The sequence below is a fragment of the Delphinus delphis genome, chromosome 11, assembly GCF_949987515.2.
Source record: "Delphinus delphis chromosome 11, mDelDel1.2, whole genome shotgun sequence".
In the NCBI taxonomy this organism is placed as follows: domain Eukaryota; kingdom Metazoa; phylum Chordata; class Mammalia; order Artiodactyla; family Delphinidae; genus Delphinus; species Delphinus delphis.
In genome coordinates, this window is record NC_082693.1 from 67099950 (window position 1) to 67115071 (window position 15122).

Below are 15122 nucleotides of genomic sequence, written 5' to 3' on the forward strand. Positions count from 1 at the left end.
GAGTTTGTCTTTACTGCTTATCATTGAATTTGTCACCAAGACCAATGTGTGTGTGTGTTTTCCTAAATGATTATGAGAACGGATATTTCAAAATAACTGCATATTTTCTTCAATATCTGCAAGTAGCCAACCCATTACTGAATGGTGAGAAATAAAACACACAGTTTTCACATTGAGTATTTGAGATTTATCCTTTCAGATATTTCCCAAAAGCTATGATACTCTAGGGTAAATACAGAGCTCTCTTTGTAAAGATCTGAGATGACTAAATGAGGAATGAGTGCATCTGAAACTACAGGTACATCCTCGTTAACTGGGTTAGGTCGGTGTGACTCAAAGTCATGAAGATGAGAGAGGGGAAAACAAGATTACCAAGGGTAGGCTGGACACTCTTCCTCAATGATGTCCCTATCCTACCCTCTATGAAATTTCTTCAAATGCCAGATAATTTTGGACTGTTTCCTTTTTTTTGTTTTTGTTGCTGCTTTACTGGTTTCTGCTTTTATCTCTATTATTATTATTATTATTATTATTATTATTATTATTATTATTATTATTGACTGCGTTGGGTCTTCGTTACTGTGCGTGTGGGCTTTTTCTAGTTGCTGTGAGCGGGGGCTACTCTTCGTTGTGGTGGGCGGTCTTCTCATTGTGGTGGCTTCTCTTTCTGTGGAGCACAGGCTCTAGGTGTGCAGGCTTCAGTAACTTCAGCACATGGGCTCAGTAGTTGCGACACAGGGCCCTAGAGCATGCAGGTTCAGTAGCTGTGGTGCATGGGCTCAGTTGCTCACGGCATGTGGGATCTTCCCGGACCAGGGATCAAACCCTGGTCCCCTGCATTGGCAGGTGGATTCTTAACTACTGCACCACCAGGGAAGTCCCTGTTTCCTTTTCAAAATTACAAATTTAATAATAAGCTAAAGGCTTATTTATACCTTCAAGTACATATTGACTTCTTGATTTTATTTGTCATCCTACTAGAAGAGGAACCTATCTAAATCCTACCCGATTTTCTGAGGCTTGTTGTCCTTACTCTAGGAAGCTGGAATTGTTTCCTTGGTCACTGAAAGCTTTTCTGATATAATGCTGCAGGCTACACTATGACCACAACATTGCCACCCATGCCTCTTACACATATATTTCTTCAGTGCAGGCACACTGACTCTCCAAAACACCATATTCATGCCAAGAACCAGGTCTGTGTTATATCCTTCTTCATATCTACTGTGATCCTTGTTAAATTGTCTGCCTCATAGAAGATGCCCAGTGAATAACTCTGTAAAGTATACATAGGAAGAGATAATCACTGAAAATTTTCCCCAATATTATACCAACTAATGTAGTGTTCTGGCTTTGGAGTCAAACAGAGCAGAAGTCATATCCTAAATTCCCACTTACAATCTACTGACAAAAAAACAAGCTAATCTCATCAAGCACCAGTTCCAGACCCACAAAATTGGCACAATAGTACCCTAACAATGGATACATAGCAATAGAATTGTTTGACAATCAAATTAGACAATAAATAAAATAAATTTGGAATATGCTTGACCTATAGGACACACTCAATATAACATAGCTCATTATTATACAAATCCTAAGTAGTAAAACTTTGATTAAGATGTCTTTGAAAATAATTCTACTATTAAAATATGGACAATTCTTTCTTCTTAAAAAATCTCTTTCGTAGGCATGAAATGTGTAAGTTCCAAGCAGTTATTCTAAATTGAGAGCGGATGGGCTTTCTTAATCTTCTTATCTGCTCTCAACTCTCTTAAACCCTGCTCTCTGGTCTGTGAGGCACATTTGTAAGAACTACATTAGCAAGTTCCCATGTCTTTTGCTTTCAGATTGGGCTTGGCCAACAGGAAAACCTAATAGAACAAAGTGGCCAGGTTATATTTCCCCCGGATCCCTCTCTGCATGGAACTGGCTATTTCCTTTGACTGAAGGCCCATGCTAACTCTATAGAATTATTTACTTCCAGGTTTCCCAAACCACTACTCCTACCCCTTTTTCCAGTGGGACTAGGAATGGTAAGAGGAGTGATACTACTAAGTCCAGCACTAATCCTCATGGTTCTACCACATGCAGATTTTTATAAATTGTCTCTCTGAAAACAAACTATCCTCAAATGATCCTGAATGTGCCAACAATCTCCTATTGAGGCCCTGATTGGTAGGGTAATTGGTACATGAACTGACCCCAGGAAAGAGACACTTATAATGGCATTCTGGGATTGTATTGGTCAAAGAGTAAATAATTACTGGCATAAATTCACTGCTAGTGGAGGGTAGGGTGGAGAAAAGGACCATGCATAATCTATGTCAAGAAGTGGCATCAGATCCAATTAAATTATTATCTCTTGTGGCATGAGTGGAAGCGTAGGTGAAAGAAAGAAGGTTGGAAGAACAAGTTCCTGTAGGTACAAGAAGTAGTGGTTATAAAGCTTGTGCAATCAGTTGGCTGTTTCCCATAGCTCTCGAGAGTTTATACAGGGAAAAAGAGAACTAAAATCTACAATCTTAAATCTTAAAATAAGAAGCAGAGAGCCTGCATGAAACCTTTGAAGAAGCATCCTATCTCCAGTAATAGAAGTAATAGAAGAGCAGATATGGCTGAAGAAGTTTAGACTGGATTGCAGCAGTGGCAGATTTACAGTGCTAATTGGGTAGGGGAACAGAACTGGGGATGTGGGATAGGGATTTGGGGGCATACATGGAAGAGCCTGACAACTTCTAAATTCTCTTGACTTCTTCCTGGACAAGGCAGCCCTTCTCTTCCCCAGGAAGCTGCTCTCCTATGCCTAAAAGCCATTCCATAGTTAACTCTGAGAAAGATACCTCATAAATTAATGCCAAATCTCAAGATAATCTCTTTCCAGAGTATTGCCTTCAGGTGTATATATAGACAGAGTCCTATTTAATTCGAACAGATATGCTTTTCTACCTGGAAAGAGATCGCTATTACACCAAAAATGTTCTAAGCTCTAAGCATCTGTATCTGCAGGAAACTGGGGAGTATTATGGAGTGCAATCTAAAAGTGTTGGACTGTATGGAAGAAGAGATACCATGACATAATCATACATCATGATCATATATCATGACTTGATCAGGATGAATTTATTAACTTGGTGAGCACTCACTGAGAATTTGGGTTTTAATGTGTTGTTGTAAGCACTTGTGATTGATGTTACTATTAATAGTCTATTGGATTAGCGAGCAAAGCCTTGACTAAGCAATTATTTACAATCAATGCGGTTGAAATGCAGCAATTTCAACAGCACAGGATTGGAAAAGGCGTTCATAGGCTGCTGAAATAGCAGGCTTTTTTGGAGTAACCTGCCCCTCCAACCCTAAGAAAGTCCAGAAAACACTTCCTTATCTAAAGCATTAAGAGATACCCTGGACTGGGAAGGCTGGGGTACCAGAATATTTGAAGAGCTCTGTGCTAGTTCTATTGTGCAAGCTATGACAGTGGGAAATGTATAAATGCATTGGTTCCCCTATCTCAAGAGGAAAAAGGAGATCCCAGAAGGGTAGAAATCAGGTGTCATGATTCAATGCTCAGCGATAAGGTGGGTGCATATGCACTATAAGACACAGAGACAAAAGAGTAATCCAGTGGTTTCCAAACTTCTCTGCACATTAGAATCACCTGGAGAGTTCAAAAAAAAATCTGATTCCCAGGTTACCCTCCATACAAACTAAATTACGATGTATGCAGTGACGTCTAGGAATCAGTATTTGAAAAAGATTTCCCAGATGATTACAATGTGAAGCTGACTTTGGAAAACAATGGATCAGTTTTTGATCCCAGAAATCTGTGGCAAGAGCCTAGTGATCACAGTCTCCCTAGAATTTAAACTTAAACAGGTTGGCAGCCTACTAAGATATTATTTGATATGTATTTACAAGAAAAATTGAGTCTCCTGGGCTGAAAGCTACTAAGTTATCACAGTGAGAATTTACAAATTATAAATTGGAAAGAGGCCAAACAAGTCTCAGGAAATGAAGGAAAACACCAAACATAATGAAAAGATGTAGGACTGAAAAGAGCAATAGAGTTTGAAGGGGTTAAATTGTCACATTTATTAAGGGGCAGTTGCTGGTTTACACTGCACATATTTCCAGTTATGTCCAGTTCTCTTTCATTACAACACCTTTGGCTATATATATTTTTAAATTTACATCAGTAACCTTATGCCATAATTAGAAATGCAAATATATGCTAAATCTTATATATTGTAATAAAGGATATTGTCTAAATGTCAAAGTGCTATATAACCAACTGCTACAACAGAGATTAGACACTGGAGAGATCATAGGGAAGCAAAAAGAGTCCAGGAAATTTCTCAGAGAGTGTGATACACAATTGTGAAGCTCCGTACAGACAGTGTGAGCATGCCTGCTTCTCCCTCAGCTGACCAGTGCTCTATGTATTATGTCTTCCATTTATCCTGGGGATGGCATAAGGATCAAAAGTTCCTGGTTACCTTCCTTACTATGGACATTCCCTCCATGTACTTCTTAAACTTTTGCTATTCACTCCTTTTATCCTTAGCTTATTCTTGCTCAGGGCTCCAATACTGCAGGTACTTTCTGTACAGTTAAATTTACCTGTTACTTATTCAGAACTGCAACAGACTCTTTTATTATACTCCAAAGAGCCACCAAAATTTTGAGTTGAGGGTTTGCCATAGCTTCAAATTTCCTGTTCAAAACCAATGTAATGTTTGCTTTTCCTCTTCGATCAGAGGGACTCAGTTATATGACATTGTTACTCAAAACATTTCTCTTAATCTGTCTTTTTCTTTCCATTCCCTTTGCCATCCCTTTCACCTCTTGCTGGGATTAATACAGTAACCACTTTACAGGTCTGCTTGTCTTCCCATAACATATGGCCACTTGATTAAACTTTCAAAAACATTGATTTTATTAAAGTATGCCTTTGGACACAAACATGCCCTCAGGATAAAATGTGAACTCTTTAAGTGTGGCTTTCAAAGTCCTTCTTTAACTCTCCCCCCCTATTCTCCCTCCTCCCACCAGCTTTAGCTAATCACTGTTACATACAAACATTCTATGGTCAATTTATTCTCATTTTGCTTTTAGTATCTTTGGTTCTCGAGACAATTTCTTCGATAACTGCTTCATACACTACTATATCACTGCCTGCCATCTGATAATTTTAAATTATACTTTCTCAAGATTAAGAAATAAATTATGATAAAGCCATAAAATTGACTTTTATGAAGATAAATGCATTATTTGGTAATATATGAAAATGTTCATAGTTCATTGGTAAGTTTTTGTCATAAAATGTAAAAAAAATAATACATTGTGCATAATATATATGCATAATCATACTACATATGGTAATATACATAGCTACAGTTTTTGTAGAGATTTCCTTTTAATATGGGGATGATGAATGACTAAGTTCATTTTTTATGCTTTTCTGTAATTTCAGAGTTTTCAGCAAAAAATATTAGTATGTTCAAATAATCATAAAAAATGTTTTGGCTTAATAAAAACATTAAAAATGTACATGTCACATTTCTTCAGCTATATTGAAATGTTTCTATCTTGTATAAAATTTGTTTTTTGAAAGTTTTTATAATTCCATTTTTATTACTTTTTTTTTTTTTTTTTTTTTTTGCGGTACGCGGTCCTCTCACTGTCGTGGCCTCTCCCGTTGCAGAGCACAGGCTCCGGACGTGCAGGCTCAGCGGCCATGGCTCATGGGCCCAGCTGCTCCGCGGCATGTGGGATCTTCCTGGACCGGGGCACGAACCCGTATAGCCTGCATCGGCAGGCAGACTCTCAACCACTGCGCCACCAGGGAAGCCCCATTTTTATTACTTTTGATATTTATTTTAAATTCTCTCTATATACCTATTATTAATGAATCCTAGCTTTATGGTTTTCATCCTGAGCTTTGGTCCTGGTGTTATGGTCAAAACCTGGCTTTGAGGTAGTTATTATGTGGAATATTAGAAAAGGTTTTCTGCCCTCTGCTACAAACACTTCAGGCTATTATATTGACATTCTTGAGGAAGCACTCTAAAATTTTTCTGCAAATGGTTTCTGGGTCCCTTAATAGTAATCCTCGAATTGCTCATCAAATGTCTAGTTACAAAAAGAAGGAATCAGGGCTTCCCTGGTGGCGCAGTGGTTGAGAGTCCGCCTGCCGATGCAGGGGACACAGGTTCGTGCCCCGGTCCAGGAAGATCCCACATGCCGCGGAGCGGCTGGGCCCGTGAGTCATGGCCGCTGAGCCTGCGCGTCCGGAGCCTGTGCTCCGCACGGGAGAGGCCACGACAGTGAGAGGCCCGTGTACCGCAAAAAAAAAAAAGAAGAAGGAGAAGGAATCAAAAGCTAATTTTTTTCCTTCAGTGGTTACTTTGATACTTGCAATGAAAAAGCCTGTTGTTATACATTCATTATATCTTTAAAAATCTACATTTTGTTTAATACAAAGAGCAACTGGAAAAGTAGGCCTGAAGCGCTGCACAGTTTGCTCATACAAGCAAATTTTCATTATCCACACTGTCCCAGTATACGTGATTTAGCTCTAAAGGAGGCAGCAAGGAGGAGAAAGACAAGATGCAGGCTCTGAATCAATGAACTAAAAGACAATTGTTGAATACATATTACATATTTAGCTTAGGATATTTCCCCCCTACTTATTCTAATAGGAACATTTTTCATGCTATTTAATTTCTTTGAGAACATTGTTGAATAAGCTTACAGTCCTACAGTAATATATAAAACTGCCAGTCTCATCCTGAGTAACGCTATTTTCCAAAGCACATTCTTGATAACTGCAAAATCTGTATTTCTATCCCCTCTTTCTCTTTCATGCTGAGAGCCATATTTCAAAGTACACAGATGTACCAAAGCCACCTCAGATTTGGTTAAAAACTAAACTGGACTTGTTATCTTCCCCCCCAAAATTTTATGCCTTTTTCTGTTTTGTCTCCATGAATGATGTCAGAACTATCTACTTCCCCAAGCTTAAAGCTTCAAACTCATCCTCAAGCATGATCTTTCCTATTTTTCCCTGAGACTGTCAATGGAGTCCTCTTATTTTGATATGATGCCTTTCAATGTTCTTTTTGTTCCTCCAATAATGTTACTGCTTTATATCTGTCTTTTGTAAACTCTCAACTAATACATGTCAATGGCATGCTTCCTACCCCCAAGTATCTTTTATCCAGTTGCTAAAATTACATTCATAAAAAACCTGACATTTTAAAAGTCAATCTTCTGCTTAGTATATTTCATCACCTTCCAATGATTATTAAAATGATTATTAAAAGTCAAATTCCTGAACATGACATCCAAGCTGTCTATGATCTAATTTTTTAAACCAGATTTTCTCATTTACCTATCTTACCCATACTGTGTAAATCAAAGCTCTCTCGTAGAAACCATGCCTGAACCCCCAGCCAATGCCAGCACCAATTTTAACTTACATGAGTAAGTCATCTTGAATATCTCAGCCCCGATTAAGCCACTAGATGAAAGCAGTCCAGATGGTAGAAAAGATCTTTCTCGATTTACAATGAGGTTACATCCGATAAACTCATAAGTTGAAAAGATTGTCAACTGAAAATGCATTTAATACACCTAACCCACTGAACATCAGAGCTTAACCTAGCCTACTTTAAACGTGCTCAGAACACTTACATTAGCCTACAGTTGGGCAAAATTATCTACACAAAGCCTATTTTATAATAAAGTGTTAAATATCTTACGTAATGTATTGAGTACTGTACTGAAAGTGAATAGCAGAATGGTTGTATGGGTACAACCATTACCATTACCAAGTGTATCGGTTATTCACCTTCATGATCACTTGGCTGACTGGAAGCTGTGGCTCGCTGCCACTACCCAGCATCATGAGAAAGTATGTACCTCATAATGTCAGTTTGGAAAATGATCAAAATTCAATGTATGCTTTCTACTGAATGTTTACTGCTTTCCCACTCTCATAAAGTCAAAAAATTTTAAGTCAAACTACTGTAAGTTGGGGACAATTTGTATATGGAACAAACAAGACTAGTCCACCTAAGCCCAGTCAATTCCAGAGAATTATGACAGCTAATAAATGGAAGTTATTTTAAGTGATACACCAATAAATGGATAACTAAAATAGTAAGAATCCAAAAAAGTTTCATTACCATGTATTTAAGTATGATACACTTATGTATAATGCATTTATGTTCAATCCAAGTAACCTTCTAATTTATGAGTATTCCTCATGTCATTCAAAATTCCACCTATAAAGATCTGTTTATGTTTTCCACCTCTGAAGATCTGTTTATTTTAGGTTTAGAATAAAGGTAATATTTCCTATATACTTTGCCTAGAAATTTTGAAACCTAGAATTTAAACTTGTATCATGCAATAGAACTGAGATTTATGTTTTTAGAGGAAGTGAGTTTTCCAAGTATTGTCTTGTCAAATATTTATTGTTCTTATTCAGTTTTTATTTATTGAAAAAAAAGACAAACAATAATATAAGCAAACAAATAAAAATAGCAAATATTAATCCTGAGTCCAGGGAATACACATTCTAGATGGAGATTCATACAAGCTAGCAAACAACTGTGGTACAGCGTTAATCCAGCAGAGATATACATGGGCTTTCTATAGGAAACAAGTAATAACAACAATATAGTAAGCAAGTAATTAAGTCCTAAAAGGAGGGGTAGTAATGGGAACAATTTCTTATGAGGAGGAAACTATTTCATTCTGAAGGACAAGGAAGAGATAGACAGGAAGGAAAATGTGAATAAGTATATTTCCGGACAGAGGGATTAATATATAAAACCTAAGGACCCAGTCTATAAAATATTTAGTATAACTTTATTATATATACATGACAGATGTCCAGCTATGACGAGGGTCAGAAATGTAAACAGGGAGCTGGGTGACAAGATATGTATGCCACAAGAGGAGTTAATTATTGGTATTATCAGATTTCTATTTGACAAATAGAAACAGACTGGGAAGTTGGTATAAGGGTATCAGAGATAGAGGTTGGTATACTAGCTGGGTAAATAATGTAGTAAAGCAGGTTAAAATACTATATATAAAATACTATATACGAACAGTGACATTGGGCATGGAGAGAAACATATGCATGACAGTTTGGAGGTAGAATTTAAAGGGCTTTATGACTGGAATTGTGAGTTTAAGAAGTTAACAATGGGTTCCTAAGTTCCTGACAGGCATGAGGGAGGGAATCGTGATTCCATTCCCTAAGAAATTGAATTTGGGAGGAGTAACCATGGTACAGGTGGAAACTGATGACTTTGAAGTGTCCATGGATATTTGGTAGATTTTAAATAGAATAAATAAGATTTTTACTATACTACCTGGATTTTTCTATCTTTTTCTCCATTTCACTATCATTGACCAAAAAAACAGATATCAGTATTTAGTATGTATTAGACAAAGTGTTCTGTCTGGGTTAAAAGATCAATTACACACTTATTTCTGCCCCACAGGAATCATATTTCTAATCTCTTGTCCACCTCCATAGTTTAAAATTATTGGAAGAAATTTCATTAGCCATAGATAGATTGTGCTTTGCTTTCCCTTTCAGAGTGATTTACTGATAAAAGGAATACAACTAATTGTATACATTGCATGTATACATTGATGCAATGGAAGCATGTATTCAAATTAGTGTTGCATATATTAAGTGGCAGGGAAAAGGGGCATGCCTACCACATAAATAGAAAACATCTATCCAAAATTTTGTCCTTCTTTTATGGACTGAATTGTGTTACCCTCCCCCCAAATTCATATGTTGAAGTCCTAAACCCCTGGTACCTTAGAGTGTGACTATACTTGCAGACAGGGCCTTTAAAGAGGTAATAACTGTTGAATGAGGTCAGATGGATGGGCCTTAATCCAATACTACTGGTGTTCTTATAAAAAAGATGAAGCGATACCAGGGATGTCTACAAACAGAGACAGGCCATGTAAAGACAGAGAGAGAAGGCAGCTGTCTATAAACCAAGGAGAGAAGCCTCAGGAGAAACTAAACCTGCCATCATGTCAGTCTTAGGCTTCCAGCCTCCAGAACTGTGAGAAAATAAATGTATGTTGTTTAAGCCACCTAGTCTCTGGTATTTTGTTACGGCAGCCCTAGCAAATGAATACACCCTCTTTTGTTAGGAGGAAACAATTGAAAGAACTTTTGATGTTTTATTCATGGTTATCCTCCAGAAAATAAAATTAATGAATTTGCTCTCAATTTCAGTATATGCTGTGTTTTACTAGTAAGCTATATCACTCTAGTCAAAGCCAGTGTTCATGCATTCTGTGCTGTCTCCCCACCGCCCCTGTAATAAGCATACACCTTTTATCCCTTTAAAAAGTCTGCTCATACTTGTTCATTCTGCTACTCAGAAAAATGAACTCGTCTGTCTTTCAGATGCATTTATTCTCATTTTAAATCAGAATAAATTAGGAAACCCTGCTTAGGTCTCTTATATGAACTGTATCTCAAGTCTACACTTGGAATATTGGATATTGGGAAATTGATGATTTATAAAAGTATTACCTTATTTGCTATATTTGTTTATTGACTCAGAGAAATTTGGAAAAAAAGGAATAAGAAGTAGGGTCTGGGCTTCAATACTTTCCCTAAACCCCCTAAAAATAAATATTATATTTCTTATTAAAGTGTCTGCTAAAGAAGGCCTATTATAAAAACACAGCATCTATTTTCCATGTGCTCATGAATAAGGAAAACTTCACAGCTAGATAGAATTTAGGGTATCTTTAAAAATATAACTGGGAAGTGCTTAAAATTGAGTTTTATTAAAATGTCAAAATGATTTGTTTACCATGGCCAATTACTTGATTGCTTTGTTCACTCACCAGAAAATTTTATCGTCACATTACAGATAATACTTTTTGAAACTAAAACAATCATAAATTGTTATACAGTGTGGTCTTCAAAAGTAGGCTCTAAAATCAGAACTGATTTAATTGGAATTTCATAGACCAAGAAATTGTTTTATTTGTGTTAAAGTTATTGACTCAGTATACTGCATTTGTGTGATCAGAGAAGTGAACCTGAAGGACGTAATTGCATTGTAGGTATGTTAAAATTAGCAACAAAAAACAGAGCATTATCAAGTTCTAGATTTCCTGAATTTAAAATATTGTTACAATTGTAATGGATCTATTGGGAATAAATGCACATAGACTAAAATAAGTTTAAAATAATTTAGAATCCCTAAAATATAGGAAGTTAAATTATTTCTACCTAATATAATGGACTTTGCTAGAGCAAGAAAGGAAAGGTATATTTAATGTTAAGTATTTCATTTGAAAAAACAAAGTATTTCACTTAAGAATGATACTTGCATTGTTTTTAGGGTAAGTGCATTTTTACTGCATCTCTTTTTTAACTGAAAATGGTTTAATGGACATCTAGTGAAAGATAGATTGTGCACATTTAACTCCATCCCCTGTCAAAACTCTCATAAATAACATTAAAGAAGTTTTTAAAATGTATTAACCCATGATGGGTAATGTAACATAGATATAATGGCAGGAAACAAGCAAGCAAAAAAACGACAAAAAATCAAAACCCATAAATTGGATTGACATGATAGAAGGCTAAAAAAATGTTAAGTTGTACTGGAAACTACACACACTAGAGTGACTAAAATGAAAAAAAATTAAAAATACCAAGTTTGGGCCAGAATGTGGAGAAACTGGAATTCATATATTGCTGGTGAAAGTATATTTCTACGAACACTATGGAAAACTGTTAAATTATCCACTAATTCTGAATTTATGCATATCCTATGACCCTAAAATCTTACTATTTGTATTCTCAACTCAAGCCTCTACTCCAACAGCTAGGGAGCAGACACCATCTCTGACAGGGCAGTGACCACAGCAGAGCAAAGGGGAGGCCCTGCTCAATATCCAGTGCTGGCTCAGGTCACCACATCAGTCACACCTCCTACCAAGGGGATAACAGCGAGCATACACTAAGGAAAAGGTGGCAAACATCCACACTAAAAACAGCTCTTGAGGGCTTCCCTGGTGGTGCAGCGGTTGTGAATCTGCCTGCTAATGCAGGGGACACGGGTTTGGGCCCTGGTCTGGGAAGATCCCACGTGCTGCGGAGCTACTGAGCCTGTGCGTCTGGAGCCTGTGCTCCGCAACAAGAGAGGCCGCGATAGTGAGAGGCCCGTGCACTGCGATGAAGAGTGGCCCCCGCTTGCCACAACTAGAGAAAGCCCTCACACAGAAACGAAGACCCAACACAGCAAAAACAAATAAATTAATTAACAAACTCCTACCCCCAACATCTTCTTTAAAAAAAAAAAAAAAAAAACAGCCCTTGAACCAAAAACTATTAACCCATGCAGGTTACACAGGGACATTCCCACACAAAAATAGCCAAGACAGTCTGGGGGTCTGGCACTGGAGGGAAGAATCCCCAGAGCATCTAGCCTTGAACGCCAGAGGGGCTTGAGTGCAGCAGCTCCACACACCACACTGTTTCTGGGAGAAACAGAGATCCCACTCTTGGAAGGTGCACACAAGGTCTCACATGCACTAGGAGTCAAAACAAAGCAGTATCTCCATAGAAAACTGGGCTACACCTACCTAGGGGTCTTGGAGGGTCTCCTGGGGAGATGAGGGTTGGCTGTAGCTCACTGTGGGGGCAAGAACACTGTGAGCGGAGGCCCCAGGGAATACTGATTGGCATGAGCTCTCCTGGAGGTCTCCATTTCAGCACAAAGACCTGGCCCCAACCAACAGCCTGCAAGTTCCAGTGCTGGAATGCCTCAAGCTGAACAACAAACAAGGTAGGGAACACAGCCCCACCCATCAGCAGACAGGTTGCCTAAAGTTGTACTGAGCTCACAGCCACCTCAAAACACAATCCTTGTCATGGCCCTTCCCAATAGAGGCACAAAACCCAGCCCCACCCACCAGAGGGCAGGCACCAGTCCCTCCCACCATGAAGCCTGCACAAGCCCCTGGACTAACCTCACACACCAGGGGACAGAGCAGAAGCAAGAAGAGCTACAACCCTCCAGCCTGCAGAACCAAAAGAGCAATCACACAACATAAGACAAAATGAGACAGCAGAGGAATATGTCTCAGATGAAGGAACAAGATAAAACCCCAGAAGAACAACTAAGTGAAGTGGAGATAGGAAATCTACCTGAAATAGAATTCAGAATAATGATAGTAAAGATGATCCAAGATCTCAGAAAAAGAATGGAGGCACAGACCAAGAAGATATAAAAAATGTTTAATAAAGAGATAGAAGATTTAAAGAACAAACAAATAGAGATGAACAGCACAATAACTGAACTGAAAAGTACAGTAGAAGAAATCAATAGCAGAATACCTGAGGGAGAAGAATGAATAAGTGAGCTGGAAGGCAGGGTGGAGGAAATCACTGCCATAGAACAGAGGAAAGAAAAAAGAATGAAAAGAAATGAGGACGGTCTCAGAGACCTCTGGGACAACATTAAATGCACCAACATCTGCATTATAGGGGTCCCAGAAGAAGAAGAGAAGGGAAAGGGCCTGAGAAAATATATGAAGAGATTATAGCTGAAAACTTCCCTAACATGGGAAAGGAAACAGTCACCCAAGGCCAGGAAGTGCAGAGAGTCCCATACAGGATAAATCCAAGGAGGAACATGCTGAGACACAAAGTAATTAAACTAACAAAAACTAAATACAAAGAAAAAATATTAAAAGCAACAAGGGAAAAGCAACAAATAACATACAAGGGAATCCCCATAAGGTTATCAGCTGTTTTTTCAGCAGAAACTCTTCAGGCCAGAAGGGAGTGGCTTGATATATTTCAAGTGATTTAAGGGAAGAACCTACAACCAAGAATGCTATACCAAGCAAAGCTCTCATTCAGATTCAATGGCGAAACCAAAACTTTACAGACAAGCAAAAGCTAGGAGAATTCAGCACCACCAAACCAGTATCACAACAAATGCTAAAGGAACTTCTCTAGGCTGGGGGGGAAAAAAAAGACCACAACAAGAAAATCACAAATGGGAAAGCTCATGGGTAAAGGCAAACATACAGTAAAAGTAGGAAATCATCCACACACAAATATGATATCAAAACCAGGAACTGTGACAAGAGAAGAGTACAAATGCTAGAAAAAGGAATTGCATTTGAAATTAAGAGACCAGCAACTTAAAACAACCTTGGACATAAATAGACTGCTATATCAAAACCTCATGGGAAATGCAAACAAAAAAACTACAACAGATACAGACACAAAAATGAAGAAGCAACCCAAACAAAACACTAAAGAAGTTATCAAACCACAAGAGAAGAGAGCAAAAGAAGGAACAAAGGAAAAAAGACTGACTAAAATGAATCCAAAACCATTAAGGGCAATAGGAACATACAGGTCAATAATTACCTTAAATGTTAAGTGGATTAAATGCTCCAACCAGAAGATGTAGACTGGCTGAATGGATACAAAAATGAGATCCAAATATATGATATCTACAAGAGACCCACTTCAGACCTAGGGACACATACAGAGTGAAAGTGAGGGGATGGAAAAAGATATTCCAGGCAAATAAAAGTTAAAAGAAAGTAGCAATACTCATATAAGAAAAAATAGACTTTAAAATAAAGACTGATATATAAGACAAGCAAGGACACTACATAATGATCAAGGGATCAATCACAGAAGGAGATATAACAATTGTAAATATATATGCACCCAACATAGGAGCACCTCAATATATAGCAAATGTTAAGAGCCATAAATGGGAAATTGACAGTAACAACCAATTTATACCAATGGACAGATCATCCAGAGAGAAAATCAGTAAGGAAACACAAGCCTTAAATGACACATTAGACCAGATGAACTTAATTGATATTTATAGGGCATTCCATCTGAAAGCAGCAGAATAAACTTTCTTCCCAAGTGCACATGAAACATTCTCAAGGATAGATCACATCTTAGGCCACAAATCAAGGCTTGGTAAATTTAAGAAAACTGAAATCATATCAAGCATCTTTTATGACCACAACATTATGAGACTGGAAATCAATTACAGGAAAAAAAACAA